The following is a 14,483-nucleotide window of genomic DNA, read 5'->3' as shown; positions in this document are numbered from 1 at the left end:
GGCTACTGATCATTTTAAATGTGGACATTACAACCTAATAACTGGATTCTCTAATTTTATTAAATTCCAATGCAAAATTAACCACATGTGGTTACTGGCTGCCATATTGCCATATTGGATAGCATAGCTCTGTAGGACTCAGCCTTCTTCATCTGAGAGCTAGACCTAGGGTCCTGATGCCCGCTGTCCTCTTCAACTCTTGTCTCCCATCCCTATTCCTCCTTCAGATAATGTGCCCCTCATGACTTTCTAGCAAACCATTTTCTTCATCTGTATCCAATTCATACAAATCGGTGCTGAAGGCCAATAAACCAGACAACTCTCTACTCTATTTCAAACTAATCAGATTGGATCACTTAGCTTTTTTTACAACTACAAAGCATTTTACTATCTGTAGCAAGTGCCTCTTAACCATGGTGAGATCTTTAAGGGTAAGGAGTTTGTGTTTATTGAACACCTACTATGTGAAAGCTCCTATACCTGGCCTATAAAATGGTCACTTGACTGATCTTCCCACCAACCTTATGTGGTAGATTTTTTTAGGTGGAAGTCAGACAGTTCTGTGCTCTGTCATAGCACAGCACACTGAATCCAAGAGTCAGCCTTGCACTTCTTCCAAATGTAGGTCAGGCTGCTTGGAAGCTAATACCAAGCTGTGCTACCCACCTTCTCTGGTTCTGATGCCCACAAAGGACACTGTGTACTGCTGCTGCTGCTGCTGCAGTAAGACAGATCCATGGCACCTTCCAAGTTAATGACATCCAGCCTAAGAACTTTCTAGAAATCAGTTTCAGACTTTGTGCCAAACAACTGGCCCAAGTTATTGTCCCTAAAAACATCTTGAAATTTGACCTATCTTATCCAGAATGGATCATACTGACTGCCCAAATACCAATGCACATGAAAAAGGTCTGCATCTGCTTCGATGGGTCAGATGCTGTCTGCAGAGGTTTTATCTGAAAGAAATTCACGAGTCCGGCTGAAGGGAGGCACGTTTCTGCAGCTTTCAGTAGGGCCCTGGCCTCTCTGGCAGGTGGGCCTCCCTCCCTTTCTTAGGGCTCAGAATAGAGCTGTACCCAAGGGCCACACAGGAAGAGATGGCGCTGTGGCTTACCTGGTCACTGGGGGTCAGTTAAAACATCGTGCACCTTCTAGATCTGCAAGAGGAGGGGTTGGAAACTGTAACCAGGGTCCAGTCCAGCCCCTCACTTGTTTTTTTTTTTTACCATCTTTGAGTTAAGAATGGCCATGAGGAGTAGAGGGACCAAATGGGTGCAAGTTCACGGGGCACTGCTTCTTTGATGCTTGGAACAAAGCAGAGACCCCAGCTGCCCAGACAGAGCAGGTCTGCACCCCTGACCCAGGGCCTGAAAAACATGGCTTTGTGTTTGTTTCATTCTCCATTTGAAAGAGCTCTGCCTCACGGGTCACTGGGTCATTTCTTCCTTGGGAGAAACCTTGAAGGACATCTTGTTGTAACAGCAGCTTCCTCGGCACCTCAGGGGAACGTGTAGATTCCAGGACCAGCACCCTTTCCCTACATAAATGGTAACAACCTGCTTCCCACTGGGCAAGAGTGAGCTAGCAGAGGCCTGGATGTCAATCCCAAGAGCGTCTCTGCTCAAACCCCAGGGGCCCTAGTTGGCCATGGGAAAGCTGGCCTAGACACTGAGGTCCACCTTCCCTGGACGAAGGCAGCTTCCACAGCCCCCAGTCAGTTCTAGCTGGAGCCACATAGAACAGGGTCCCCCTGGGGTGGCTGATAGTTGGGCACTGCTTTGCTAAAGTACTTTATATATTGTTTAGCCATTATGTCATACCTGTAGAGGACAAAGGGTACTCACAGAGAAGGGCTTTCTGGTGCCAGCAAGTGCACACTGCACCCCAGGGCCACACACGTGTAAGAGTGGCCTAGGGACCAGCCACGCCCAGGGTCTCACCACCCTACGGATGGTTCCCGTCTCCCCTCCAACCGCTGACCCCAGCCTGCCATTTTCCCTTCAATGCCACATGTCCATGGTGCCTGTGACCTTGAGCGTCCTGCCCCTGGTAACCCTTCTATTGGCTGGAGGTGAGCAGAGATGACCAAAGTCAACCAACCGCTGAGACCAGCTGAGCAGCCCCAGCTGAGCAGGGCAGGAAGAGGAAGTGAAACCCCACAGAAGGCCAAATTTTTAGAAATCCACTGAGCCTGGAATGTCCCTAACAGATAACAGACATTCAGAATTCAGAGAGCCTTGTGCACAACGAAGCCCAGAAGTATGTTAAAAGAATAATATGCCGTGACCATAGGGTGGAAAGATAAATATTCAGAACAGTTCTATGATTTATCATTTGTATAATACATCATAATACTAGACCAAAAGGAAAATATGATCCCAATGCTGCTAGAAAGTCTTCTGGCCATGCCCAACATCCTTTTCTGATTAGGAAAAAGAGAAGAAGAAAGGAGCTAAATAGGGAATAAGAAGAAACTTCCAGAATGTGATAAAAAGAAAAGAAAAAAGAGACAGTTCAGGAAGAAGACTTGTTCTAAAAGAAATAAGCAAAACGTTAATAGCCTTCCTACGCATCAGAAAGTAGCCACTGGAAAAAACATAATAGAAATTCTGTTCACAACCATAAAGGGCTGGAAATAAATTAACAAAACTCTGCCAGACCCACAAGAAACCCAGGTGACTTTACTGAGAACTGTATATAGTTGAATACACAGAGATCAACTATTTTCTCTAGATAGTAAGGCCGACTTCTCCTAAATAATTATAAAAAGTCAGCATCATCACAGTAAAATTCACAAGATTTTTTTTTCCTTTTGGAAGGAAAAAGAAAAGATTTGGAAGATGGGCTTTGAGCTTCTCCACACAATTAAATACACAAGAACAGCCAAGAAAGCTTGGAATAGGAATAATGAGAACTTGTACAACAGATGTTAAAATGATTAAAAAAATTAACATTTCAGTAATGAAAGCCATTTGGTAGTAAAACCAAAATAGAAAGACTGATTACACCAGTATGCAAAGTCTGTGCAAATTTCACAAAGAAAGAGTAGATGCTAATCCCATGGCAGGACCTCAGGATAACCCCAAGCACAAGAAGCATGTCAGCTGGACGTGGCTTAGTGGACACCCCTCCCAGCTCCCGGCTGATCCCAACCTTCCTGGGCAGCCCAGCCGCCATGTCTATCCAGTACTGCCCCACGCCTGGGGGCCACCTATGTGCCCTCCAGCTGTGTGTGGGGCAGTTGACACATCCGGTTCCCTCTCATTCCCAATAACAGTATGTTTCAAAATAACCAGAAGAGAGGAATCTGTTTTACCAACATCAAGAAATGGTAAAAGCCTGAGAAACTGGATATGCTAATTATCCTGATTGATCACTACACACCATGTACACGTAGTGAAACGTCACACTGTGCCCACAAACGTGCACAATTATCACGTGGGGATTGGAAAAAAAGAAGACGCCATCTTTTCTGAAACTTAAAGGCAAGCAACAGTCAGGGAAAATGGTGAAGATGTCCTAGTTTCACTATTTTTGAAATGAACTGACTTAATACGAGGGATAGGCAAGGGTGTGGGTGGATCTGAAGTGGGTTAGGTAAGATCTGAGAGGATGTGGCTGATAAGAGGAAATAAGTGTGATTATCCCAAGATGAGAGGGGAGGGGCTGGCAGAAAGCCAGCAGCCCCAGCAGGGAGTGGCACCAATAATGTCAACTCACTGGCTTTTAAGTGATAATTCAACTTAGTCCATAGTATTGCTATCACAACCAAGATGGCGCCACGCACCTGTGTGGAGGCCCAGGAAATCCCCTTCACCTGCAGGAAATGCCTGGGTCTTTAAAAGAACCTTCTGCATCCACTGCCCACCTCTCCACCTCCTCCCAGCCTCACGCATCGCCCCTGCTTCTCCAGCCCCCACGCCTCTCTGGGCTCCGGGTACCAGGACCTCTGAGCACGGCTCCTCCACTTGGTCACTGCTGGCACCAGCTCACTGCCAATATTCCATCTCACATCACGACTTCCTCCCCTGTAAACAGCTTTTCCATGATGATCAGATTATGTCACAACTTATCATAACGATATCTGTGATATCATATTATATAATATCATGTCATAAGGTCACATGTTGTTGAAGTAGCAGCAAGCCTTTAGTCTACACGGGGGATTATCTTCTTCCTCCTGCTTTTCTGCATGTTGATAATAAGCATATATTTTTCCTAAGATTTGTAAGTAATCATTCTTGGAAATAAGTCTAGACCCCATGGTTGATGGGTCCTGGCCAGAGCCGCAGTGGGTGAGTTCCCCTTCAGGACAGTGCTTCAAGGGCCACTCCAAGTTCACTTTGCGCCTCTGAGAAGCCACACAGGGCCTGGGACAGAGCATTTTAATGTAAAATAATCACAGATGTTTGCGACCATTTCCTTTGCCACTGAATACCGTCCCGAGAGCCCTGCAGCCTGCCTGTGTGACTCAAAGGTATGTGTACAGTGCCTTCATAAGGTGGCCTTTGGGCACGATGGAGTTTTTAAAGGAGAGTTTTGATGTGGCACCACTCGGGGGTCATGGTCAGGGACAGCTCATACAGTAAGCCCTGAGCAACATTAAAAGTGACCAGAAACAGTGCTCTGAGGACCTAGCCCAGGGACCACAATGGCCCCTCCAGCTGCTCTCAAGCCAGGGAGTAACACAGGAAAAGGCCCTGGGGTAAGCCAGGCTCATCCGGGCTCCCAGGAAGGGGTCCCCGGCTCTCACTCTGAAGCACCAGAGGGGCGAGAACCGCTAGGGCACGGCTGGGGGCTCACAGAAAGAGACGAGTCCAGCCAGACCCCTGGGGTTGGCCCAGATGTGAGCTGCAGATTGACCTTCTTACCCACCCCTGTCAGTTTGGGCTCTCGTCCCTTTGAACTCCAAATCCTTCCATCCATGATCATGATGTAGATAATGGATTACAAACATGACAAGGCCCTCGTAAACGGCTTTTGTGAACAATTTGCAACACAGATTCTGAGGCCAATTGAGCTGGTGCAACTCACGGGTCACAGCCTCATGTTTAATTTCTTCAGATATATTCACTTCCAGTTTTTGCTGCACTCTCCAGGGTAAGCTCAATGGAATCTGTTGTCAATGTAGAGCACCAAGCTCCCCTCCACCGCCCTCTTCCTCAGGTTTGGGACCCCCTCTTCTTCCCTTGCTTGTGATACATCGCTATCTATCACCTGCCACGTCTCTGCCGGCTGGGACGGTGGGCCCCTTGGACACGTAGACATCATTTGGTAACCGTGACACTGTCTGGCTGGCTGAGGGAGAAGCTTCTGGGTTCCTGAGTCCCTCCCTAGTCACGGTGGGAGGGAAAGGGTGTCACAGTCCCTCTGGGAGAACTTGGGACACCAGTGGCCACATAGCCTCCGTATCTCCTGCTCTGCTGCTCACCATGAGGCTCCTCAGCAGTGACACATCAGGAAGCAGCCTCGTGACCACTGGCTGATTAGTGAACAGGACGTGCAAAGGACACTGTCCTCCTCCTTCACCAACCCACAAGGTCCCAGGGCTGAGATCAAGGCGCAGTCTCCACCCTCGGAGCCTCCAGTGCAGAAGAAATGTGCTTCGTGGTCTAAGGACCCCCTCCACAAAGGAAAGAGGTCGTCAGGGAGGCTGAGCTCACGAAGGGAGAGAAAGGAGAGGACAGAGCCGGGAGTCCGGAAGCAGGACCTGCCTGCACAAAAGCATCGCGCTGAGCAGGTGGCCCTGCTTAGGGAGGCACAGGGGGACTTCCTGGGGGACAGGGGGACCTGACAGTGTGTTCCAGGGTCAAGTCACACAGCCCTGGGGAAGATGAGGAGACTGGAATTAAAATAAAATCTTTTGAGGATTCTAAGCAGAGCAAGGGATGCACTGGACCATGGGAGACCAGAAGACCACTCCATGTGATGTCCCCAGAGGCACATGTCCCACGTAGATGTGCCTGCCTCTGACAAACAAAGCAGGTGACCCTCCTGTGTAGTCTGTACTTCTCACAGCCTCAGGCCTCTGTGTAGCAACTGACTGTCCTCGTTCTCTTCCTAAATTAAAAGGCAATATGTGGTTATAACAAGTGAAATGTATAACTGAAGTTTTAAGATATTAGTGTTAGTGATTAGAAATTAAGAGTACACCCTAAAACTAGTCTGCAATTTGTTTTTTATATTAAAAATGCCATCCTTCAATAAACACAGATCTTATTTTATCTTCTTAAGGATTGTATAATATTCTATAGTACAGATAAAAGACGCTTTATTCAATCATTCCTCTACTGACAGGTATTAAAAATGACCCAGGAAACACCTTCGTATGCACGTCTGTCAGATTCCCAGGTGTGAGAAGGTTTGATTAAAGCCTGTGTGTTTTTCCCTTTAGTAGCTCTGATCAGATTATTTTCCAAAGACTTGGTGGCTGTTTGTGCCCCAGCAGCAATGTCACTTCCCAGCCTTGTCTGTGACACCACAGGCTCCCTTCAACTTCCGCCCATCCGATGGTGCAAGACCAGCATCTGTCTTAATCTGAACTTTCCCTCCCAGCGGGTCGAGCTCCTTTTCACATGCGTTTAGCTACCTGAATCTCCTCCTCTGAACGCACGGTCATTGTCTCTAGCAGTTTTTCTCTGGGATCATCTTTTTTATAAATTCAGGAGTTCTTCCTTTATTAGGAATTAAAAGCCTTTGTTCACCATATGCATCAAAAACATTTTCCCAGTCTTTACCACTGCATTTCAGCTCTCTTTTATCTTAAAAAAAAAAATTTGTTTTATGAAACTGTGTTTACTTAGTTTGTCATTCATAGCTTCTGGGTTTCTGGTTTTGACTGAAGGGTTCTGATCCACATCAAGCTGTAATAAATGATTTGTTAAATTTGTGTATCTGCTTGTGAACGTCTGAACTGGTGTGGCTGAAATACCGTCTACTCTAAAGGACAAGTCCCCCCACTGGCACCACCACAGGGGACCCTGAAACTCTCTGGGAAGATGAAGTGTGAACGCACAACTGCGTTTTCTCGGTGTATGAAGGAGAACTGCCTAAGCCAATACAGATACTGTCAGGTCCTGGCAGGTCCCGCTCAGCCTCGTCAGTCATGCGTCCCAGAGAAGACACTCTCCGGGCTCCACTCCCTGAACTCCCATTTAAACGGAACCGTTTAAAGCAGCAACTGAGCTCCTGTAAATGCTGAAATCTACACCAGCGAGTCCCATAGAGCACAAGCAACCTCCCAGCGGAGCAGAGCTGCCCCAGGGTCACCGTTGTGCCGGCATCCAGGTGCCTAGGGACACTGCTCATGGGTGCTGAACCCCTGGCCTCCATTTGTCACAGGTGGCTGGAGGTGCTCACCACTGGTGTCAACTTAAGGCTCAGCTCCTAACGGTGCTTTAAGTCCCTTTAAGGCCCCAGCCCTGAAGACCCTGCTCTCAGCCCCTCTAGGGAGGCCCTTGGCTGCTGCGCTCATGGCCCTCCCGGCCTACCCAGCGTGGGGTGGACCCCTGTGAACACATAACGGGGCACATACCCGAACATGGTGACCAGCAGGTTGACAAGCTGGATGATGGTGGACAGCATGTAGATGCACACCAGGGAGATGGTGACCCACTCGGGGAAGCGGGGCAGGCTGTGCTCGTCCAGCTCCATGCACAGCAGCTTGGAATCGTTGCCGGTGAAGGTGCAGTGGGCGAAGTCCTACGTGGTACCTGAGGGGGTGGAACCAAAGGCCCAGTGAGGCCCCTCTAGAGGGCCCAGGGCCCTGGCACACCGGGGAACCAGGACGCGGTCACGGATATCCAAGCAAGGGACACACCTCAGAGTCACCTGTCCCTCCACTCCTTGCTTCTTGAGCTACCTCCTTGTTCCTTAGGGACTTCACTGAAGTCAAGATCAAGCAAGGGCACATGTCCCATGGCCTCCACGGGTCAGCGGGTACCCAGGCACAGAGCTTAGAGGTCCAGCCTGTGAGACATGCACAAGGGCTCTGAGGCCACAGACGGGGGCAGTCCACCCAGAGGGAAGGGTCTCTGAGCTGAGAGCAGAAGGCTGGGCAGGAGCCGGCCCTGGGGGCGAACAGGAGGAGCAGGTGCCCAGGGCGTCCCAACAGAGCCAAGGCCTACGGCGTGGGCATCACTGAAGACATCATCCCTCCCAGAATGAGAGATCTAGATGCCCAGGGACCGGACACACTTTTTTTTTCTTTTTTAAATTTTTACACTAAAACTGCGGGAAGCCATCAGACTGTTTTAAGCAGGGGACAACACATCAGACTCTCCTCATCTGGCTGCAGCGTGGATGGGGGGAGCCAGAGAGGGAGCTGGGAGGTTGGGAGGAGGGTGCAGGCAGACAGAATGGGATGCTTAGGGTGGGCTGGGGGCGGGGACGCAGCAGGATGTCAAAGCATCTCAGAGACAAAGTCCACACAGCCAGCTGAGGACGTGGATGTTGGGGTGGACTCAGAAGAGGATCAAGAATGACATCGAGGCTCTGGGGTGCACAGCTGAGCTCATGGTGGGGAGACTGAGACAGAAAGATGGAGTCGCCCCCAAAAGGGCACACAGCACACTAAAAGCCGAGATTGCTGCCCCACTGGCCACCATGTATGCTCCCAAGTGGGAACAAAACACCAACACGGAGGACCGTCCTGAGGACAAACGCAATGGCTTATGGGAAACAGCAAGAACGGCTAGCAGACAGGATAAAAATGACAAAGAGGAGGAAGGACCGTGTTTCTAATGTCCTGGAAGAGGCTCCAGCACAGGACGTCAGAGAGACTGAAGAAGAGAGAGCCACAGGACACTGAGAGGTGCCACCAATCAGGGCTGGCTCCAGGAGGCCGTAGGCATCATCTATGGCAGGCAGACAGGAAACAACGGCGGGGCTGATGTCAGCACCATAAAGATGCTTCACACAGTTCCCTGCCAGCACCAGCACACGCCCTGCTCTGCTCGCCTGCGCTGAGTATGGGCGAATTAAGCCACGGGGCCACCACAGCTGCCTCCCCAAACCAGCTGGCACTGGGCTGATGTAAAATTTTAGATTCCAGGTTCAGAGCAAATTTCTCCACGATGCTCTTTTTGAAACAAATAGGTGCCCCGTTACCCTGTTGTAGGAAAGCACAGCTCGTGAGCGGGGTTTCTCCAGCCGCCACGTTACTCTGAAATCATTCTTCAAAAGGTTTGGAAAGTGAAATGCTGGGGACAAGGGAGAATCCTGCTTAGGAGTAAAGACAAGGTTTGAGGATTGTTTCTTCAGTCCCTGGCTCCGGCACCCACTCAGTGAACACATGGAACTGCGGTCAGGGTCAGCCCCGGAGGCTGCCTTCTGCTGGCCCACTCCCAGCCCCATCTCCACCTGAGCCATGTCAGCTTACCATGCACGTTGCTGGGCACCTGGCCGAACATGGCCAGGTAGGGCTCGTAGATGACGGGAGCAGAAGATCCACCTCCAGTGCTGCTTGTTTTGCCTCAGGATCCCTTGCCTGGCAACCCCGAAGGCCACCATCCACACGGCAAAGAGGAACAGGAAGAAGAAGACATCGACCAACTGCCAAGGAAGAACATCAGAACAGAGTCAGGAGCATGCCCACGGGCAGTGGGGCCTGAAGCCTGGCTGTTCTCAGTTAGCCCTGGTCCCAGGGCCCTGAAACTCTAGGTTACCTGTGCTCACTTGCTAATTTTTAAAAAATGGCCGGCATCACCTTTGGGTCTGGGGACAATGCTTTTCCAGAATTAAACCTGAAGGATGCATGTGCGTCCACCAGTCTCCAAACCAGCTCGGCACCTGCTGCTGAGTGACAGCCCAGCTCAAGAACATAAAAAGACCTATGGGGAGGACCTCTCTGTGTCTAGACCTCACGTACTTGCATTCTTTAAACCCCTAAATTATTTCTGTAGGTTTCTTTTCCTTGGGAAACAAAAGCAGTTCTTATTAGACAACAATGGACAATTTGATTTTTTTAAAGTTTTTACACACACAGCATGACTTCATAGTGACTCCCTGCCTCAGATATGCTTTGAGCGAAAACCACAAGCTCAGCCTCGGTGTTGGAAAGGAACGTCCAGATAAGCTCATCCAGGCCCATCTCGCTGCAAGACAGACAGTGGAGGTCTGAGCCACATGGAGAATCGGCCTAGGGAGCCACCGCCATGTGTGATTTCCCCTCTGGTGCCATGTGAGCCTGGGGAGTCCTCCCTGCATGTGTCCCAGGGTCTGAGGTCAGGTTTCAATCCTCCCCTCCCTGCCCACGCTCTTAGCAAATTGTTCAGACTCCACTGGAAGCACACTGTAAAGTGTGCATCTGAACACGGGTGTTTATTTCCTGCTCCCAGCCATCTCTCCTGAAAGTTCAACCTAGGGGACGCCCTTCATGAGGACACGTGGAAGAAAGCAACCGTTACTGATTGAAAAATGCAACCATCACATTAGGGGAGAAAGCCTCCTGTCAATCATTAGTGGAACTGAACGGAGCAAGAGAACCATGGCAAGAGGGACTCTTGGCTCTTACCATCCTCTGCAACATTATGATCTTGGGTCCTAAATTTCTGCTGACAGTGAAAATGTGGATCAACCTTAGGGTGAATATAATGTAATCCAGGCAGAAAATGACCCAGCCGGAGTACAGCGAACTTTTATTAGAGGGGTGCAGCCTGTGGAGAGAAGGAGAACAGATGTGTGGGACATGGACAAAGCATCGCAACGTCGAGTTTTTAAAGTAACCAGAGTCAGGGAGCAGCTGAGAGCCAGGAGCTGGACATGTGGAACAGGACAAGAGCATCACCACTGCCCTCTGCCACGTGGGCGCTGAAGAAGGCCCCAAGAGCTCTGGAGGCTCTTGGCTCCCTGTCCCTCATTCTCACGTCCTCCTGCCATCTTTGCTGGATCACAGGGAGGTATCCAAGATGATGCCAACCCCACCTCAACCCCTGGACTTGGCTCTGCCAACTTCCCTCAAAAACTCACCGGGGTCTCCCTGACACTGATTAGCTAAGCCCTGCTACCAGAGGACACCCCTGTCAATTCTGAGATCCTCAACCCCAGCAGGAAGGATGAGGAAGAAATGGCGTGCTCGCCCCTTCGCCATGGAGGGCAAGCACGCCATCTTCACAGGGGCAAAAGGGAGCAGGTGGGCTCCTCTGCAAAGCGGCGCCCTGTGCGCCTGTCCATGACGCAGCCTCCCCTTTGGCCTGGAGGGACGTGGGCAACGGACCACGCCTGGGGCTTCCCAACCCTTCCTCAGGGAGGGCGGCTGGTGCTTTGCCCTCAGGGGCAGCGTTGGATTTGTCTGCTGACACACTCTGGCTCCAGGATTGAGGATTGTGCTGGTAGCTGAAGGACAGCTCCGTGGTGGCCGCTTTTCAGGTTAAGGTCACACATGTCTTAGGTTACACACCCCAAATGAACCAGTAGTAGCCTAAGGCATCGACATCCTCCTCACTCTTTACTCTCCTCGGTATGGAGTTCCCTCTCCCCAAAGCCTAGAAGGCCAAAAGGAAAGATCACAGACCCCCGGGAGGGAAGAGAGGAAACGCTGACCAGGCTGACCAGGCTGACCAAGCTGACCAAGCTGACCAAGCTGCCCAGGCTGACCAGGCTGACCAGGCTGCCCAAGCTGACGGGGGCCTTTCCTAGTCGACTCCAAGCAACAGCCCCATGGGCTCAGAGGGTCCAAGAGTTTTTCTCCACTTTGGTGCCCACAACGTCGAAAATTAGTAAAAGCAATGAGGATAACTCACGGAAACACAATCCCCGCTATGAAGTAGAACAGCCCCAGCGTGTCCATGACGTTCCACAGGTCGGTAAAATAATTCACCCCGTTCATGTACCACTGCAGCCCAGGGGAAGAGAGAGGTGTCAGCAGCCTGGGACCACCGTGTGCTTCCCATCCTCCCCAGGTCCGCTCTGTGCCAAAAGAGCCCTAACACGCCCTGCCACCCGGGGGACCCGAGGCTGGGCTGGGCGCCAGTGGCTCTGCTATTCATGTGTTGCTGGTCTGTCAGGAGAAAGGTCTCCTGGTCCTCCTTCAAGATGAAGCCGCAGAGGGCGAGCACCACCTGCCAGGGCACCTGGGAAGCACTGGGCCACCGTGCACGGTGAGTAGCACAGTCACACACCTCACAGTTACAGAGGGGCCATCCCTACTGGGCTCGTTGTCTGCTTCTGTATCCACGTAAGATTTGTCTGGCACCTGACAGTAAAAGGCCTTAACTAAAGGATATCCAGGAGGAGACGCCTCTCTAGCCACTGTAGACTGGAGTTGGGGAGTCCCAGGGGGGTCCTCTAACTTGTCATCTGTCCTCCTACTCCAAGTATGTTTCCTGAGGGCCCACAGGATTGCAAACCCTGGGCCAGCCTCCTGGGACACAGAGAGATCAGTGGGTGCAATACCGATCCTCAAGGAGTCCACTGTTCCACGGAAAGACAGGTGTAAACCATGTTAAAACCAAATGTGAAGAGGATGGGAGAAAAGGCAGAAGTTCACCGGGGAGTAAGCTCAGATAAGGGCCACCATATTCACTGTGCACACCAAGAAAGCCATGGCAAAGAGGGCCCGGAAGGGCGAGGCCCACTCATCTCTCCATCCGAGATGGCCAGTACTCGGGTCCTGCTTTCTACCCTGACCCAGACACCGAGGCCTGGAGGCTAAGGCGCCGCCCTGAGCAAGGCCTCCCTGTTCTCAATCTCCAGGCCCCTCAAGCTCCCACCGGGAGGAGTCAAGACACACAGCCCACTTCCCAGGCACCTCCTTCCCCACAAGTGTGTGGAAAGAGCAGCTGAGTGGGCAACAGAGGAGGCTGCTGGGAACCAGTACCTGTGGGAGGCCACGGCTGGAGCAGCCCTGGATGGACCCCGTGCTGGGAACTGACCGCTGGGGAGGTGGCAGGGGTGTCCACCTGGCTGGGCAGCATGATTCCAACTGCCATTTGCTTTTCCTGTGCCTGGTGAGACGAGGGTCTGCCCTGGCACTGGTCTGCCCCTTCCCTTCGGGACCCAGGCAGATACCAGCAGTCTACACAGCCTACACGACCTTGCCCAGGTCACCTTCAGAAGTCACCCTGGCCTTTATGCAGACACCTTAGGCAAGTTCCAGGGCTCCAGGAACCAGTGCTGGGAGAAAGCTCTTTTTATTTCTTCTTCTTCTTCTTCATCATCATCATCATCATCATCAATGAGAGGAGGCCTCTTCTCTGAGCTTAAGGGCAGAGGCAGACTGAATTTGTAAACTACCAGCACCATGTTGCAAGTTCTCTCAGGATCTGGGGACACGGTGGGCTTCGAGATTGAATGGTGCTCTCTGTGAAGGTGCAGGCGACTTGCCCCATCTTAAGCAAACACTCATGGTGCCTGCTTAGCAGAGCCCAGGTGATTTAGCAACTGTGCCATGCTATTGACTGTCCTGGTTAAAAACCCCAAGTCAGCACATCAGTATCTGCCTCCAGGCCGAGGTCACCTGGAGACGCTACAGAGCAAGGCTCTTTGATTCCCAGACACAATTTAAATCAGGTGGCCTCTATTTTGGGGTTGTTTTCCTCTCACAAATGTGAATCAGTTTAATGAAGACCACACCCGGCCAGCAGAGCCACTTCCTGGGGGAAAACTAATCCCTTAGGAGTCCAAAGGCACCGGCTGCAGACAAGAAGGGAAACAGCGACCCCAAGTGGAGTGGCAGGTTCTTTAACAACAAGCCCTTCACAGCTACAGTCTGAGGACTCCCTGGATCCAAGGCCAAGCAGCCGCCGCGGGCAGGACCACTGACTTAACACAGGTCAGTGTTGGACCAGGAACATTGACTGGACACCCTCAGTACCACCTACCAAGCACCCCCATTCTGGACGCAGAGGGTAGGGGCTCTCCGGCCTTGCAGGCCTCCCTTCCTCCAGTAGCCCCAGGGAAGACTCTAGCCCACTTTCCCTTCTGATGTTCCTACCCACCTGCCCTCTGTCCACTCACACTCCATGTCCCTACCCTGAGCCCTCCTTGCTCCCAGCCTAACCTGCCCCAGGCCTTCTCCAAGCAGGATAGCTGCCTGGGTCTCCCCACACAGGCCAAACAGGTGACTTAGTGGCAAAATGCGAACAAGATGCTTGTATGGAGATGTCTGTGATGGCAGCAGTTCCCCTGGGCCAACCTGTCCTACGGTGCTGGCCCCCACTCAGCTCTCCTCAAGAGCTCCTGGAAGTGACCCACCAGTCACCCTAAGGGGAAAGCTCCACGGGCCAAAGGTATTTGTCTGGTTCATTCTGTATCTTCAGGGTCTCGGGCAGGGCCTGGCACGCAGTAGGTGCTCACTGAATACTTGGTGAAAGACAGAACACATGGAAAGGGACTGGGCTTCCAGAGTTAGGCCAGTCTCCCTGCGGTCCCAGCCAGCCCGGGCTCTTCCTTCCATGGCAAACAGAAACACACCCTTTTCTCAGCTTCATGGATCTTGTAGATGCCTAAGGACCCACCTGGCAGCTTCTGTGTCCTAATGGGAC

At 51.5% G+C, this 14,483-nt stretch overlaps 1 pseudogene; it reads right to left on the bottom strand.

Annotated features, from left to right (window-relative positions):
• Positions 1 to 7,470: 7,470 nt before the first annotated feature.
• Positions 7,471 to 14,483, bottom strand: part of LOC144367187 (transient receptor potential cation channel subfamily M member 8-like) — a 484,089-nt pseudogene continuing 477,076 nt past the window's right edge.

Source organism: Ictidomys tridecemlineatus, chromosome 1 (genome assembly GCF_052094955.1).
Source record: "Ictidomys tridecemlineatus isolate mIctTri1 chromosome 1, mIctTri1.hap1, whole genome shotgun sequence".
Taxonomy (NCBI): Eukaryota; Metazoa; Chordata; class Mammalia; order Rodentia; family Sciuridae; genus Ictidomys; species Ictidomys tridecemlineatus.
Note: the sequence above shows the minus strand (reverse complement) of the source record. Positions and strands in the feature narration are given on the sequence as shown.